We start from the raw sequence: 2,195 nt of genomic DNA, 5'->3' as shown, positions 1-2,195 counted from the left end.
GCATCCGGTGGGGGAGGGGTGGCCAAGGCAATCTCAGTGTTTCTGGAATGTAATTTGAGTATTTGGAAGCAAGCACTATGAAAATCTCCGAAAGAAAGTTTAATGACAAATCGGAAACTAACAACAAAACCAAAGTCATCGTTTGTTAGCTGTGTCTGCAGAGGGGAACATGGCAAGGTGAATTCTGATCCAGTAGAATCCGGGCTATGTGCCTGGGTCTGCTTTACTTGAGGGGTGGTGAGACTCTGCCCACACTCTCGGCCACCCCGCCCCCCCCCCCCCCCCCCCACCAAAGCCCAGTTGGCCTCCGGAGGGGGAAGTGGGGCAGGAAGGTGCTGGCAGTGGGAGGAGCTTTGGTTTTGAACATCTAGACCTGCCTCTGCCTGTTACACACAGGCTCTTGGTAAATCACTGTGCCTCAGTTTCCCATCTGTGGAAGCAATAATAAGCATGGTGTCTACCACTCAAGGTCAAGGAGGGAAAATGACGTAAGCACCTGTGTTAGTTGGCCCACGGCCCTCGTGGCCATCCACTGAATCATCTGTTATGGTGTGCCTCTCCTGCGCCAGGCTCTGGGGATGCAGGGGAAACCAAGGCAGACACGGGGCTCTTCCTGGGATCCGGCTATCCACCTGCCCTGCCAACCTCGCCCTGTAGGAGCTAGGCTGGGCTTCCCTCAGTTCCAGAGGCCAGAGCCTCTTCCCGCCTCTCCCCTCCCCGCCAAGCCTTTGAACTTGTTGGCCCCACGATTCCTAGTCACCCCCTTTCCCTAACACACCCCAACCCACCCTTCGGGTCTCCGCTGCCCAGGGGGACACCTTCAGGCACCCCCTCCGTGCATTTGCCCCCTGTGTGGCCAATGGCCTTCTTGAGGTCCGCAGTCTTCACCGGAGGACTGGAGAAGGGCTCCGGCTCACGCCCGGGACTAGCTGTCTTAGGGGTCGCCTACCCGCTGCGCCTTAGTTTCCAGCGTCAGCGAGAACCGCCACAGTCCCCACCTCCTGGGGGTTGTGGTGGAGAGTCCAGGAGACAGGGCATCAAAGCCCCGAGCGAGGTGCCTACTGGGCAGTAAAGGCTGTATACGTGCCACTCTCGTTACTGTAATTTTGTAGCCACTATTTTCAGGCTGCGGGGCCCGAAGGGCGGTGCTTCAACCTCTAACCGCGGCGCGACACCTGGAGCGTGCCAGAGCCTCGGCATCCTGCGCACCTGCCTGAGGTCCCGGGGAGGGGGGCGGGGGGCCGCACCTTCGGCGGGGAGGGAAGCGGCGGCGGCCCGGTTTCACGGCGAGCCGGGCAGGCACACAGTAGGTGCTCAACACACGGCCGGCCTGCTGACGCCGGGAAGCCAGCGGCCTGGTGAGTGCACGCTCCCTCCCACACTACGCGTGGGGATGCTCAGGCTCCCTATGCGGTCATTAAGGGTGTATGCGCCTCCAACGACACCCACTCTCACAACAAAGAAGCTCGCCTTGCGTGGGGCCACCTCCCCTCGGCGCCACCGGCACCCCGGTGGGCGAGGAGCGAGCCCGCCCACCCGTCCGTCCCTCGGCGCTGCCCCCCGTCCGGGCTCAGGAGCTGTTCCCCGGCGGGTGCAGCGGCGCGGAGGGCCCGCACGGGGGAACGGGCGCACAGGCCTCGCAGGGGACGAGAGCGCGCGACGCAGCCCAGAGCCGAGGTGGCGCCCGAGGAGCGCGCGGCGACGCCGCCTCCAGCCGCGATTTAAAGGGCAGCGAGGGGCGGAGGGATCCCTGCCGACCCTCAGCGCGGATCCCTCCGCCGCGGGCGAAGCGAGGGGACGACTCGGCTGGGCTCCCTCAAAATTCGCTTTTTGTCCCTCCGCCGCCGGGAGCACCCAGCGAGGAACTCGTTTCCTGCCCGTGTTTCTCCGCCTCCCCCACCCCCCCCGCGAGGCCCGTAAAAGCAACAGAGGCGGCAGGGGTGGCGCGAGCCGACGTGGTGTCCCTCCGCCCGGCCGAGGGCACTCCTTTTCGTGTCCTTCCACCGTTCCCGGGCGGCGTCCGGACGGCTCACCGGGGGCGGCGACGCGTCTGCGGCGCGAGAGGCGAGGCTCACGGGGCTATGAGGTGAAGGCGCCCGGACACCGGCGGCGGCGCGCGCGGCGCCAGGACCCGGGACGCGGACCCCCGGCGGAGGCGGCCTCTGGGACGCCGCGGCCGCGCGAGAGGCGAGGTG

General features: G+C 65.6%; 1 protein-coding gene across 3 annotated transcripts in view; it reads left to right on the top strand.

The window, feature by feature from the left end:
* Positions 1–2,084: 2,084 nt before the first annotated feature.
* Positions 2,085–2,195, top strand: part of KMT5B (lysine methyltransferase 5B) — a 57,921-nt gene continuing 57,810 nt past the window's right edge. Inside the window, exon 1 of one of the 3 annotated variants that reach the window (XM_040465899.1) lies at positions 2,085–2,192. The gene's annotated coding sequence lies outside the window, so the exon portion shown is untranslated. The remainder of the gene's footprint in view (positions 2,193–2,195) is intronic. The other 2 variants (XM_040465898.1, XM_040465901.1) reach the window with 2 other exon arrangements.

Source organism: Herpailurus yagouaroundi, unplaced genomic scaffold (assembly GCF_014898765.1).
Source record: "Herpailurus yagouaroundi ecotype Mexico unplaced genomic scaffold, PumYag 569, whole genome shotgun sequence".
Taxonomy (NCBI): domain Eukaryota; kingdom Metazoa; phylum Chordata; class Mammalia; order Carnivora; family Felidae; genus Herpailurus; species Herpailurus yagouaroundi.
This window is presented reverse-complemented; position numbering and strand designations above follow the sequence as displayed.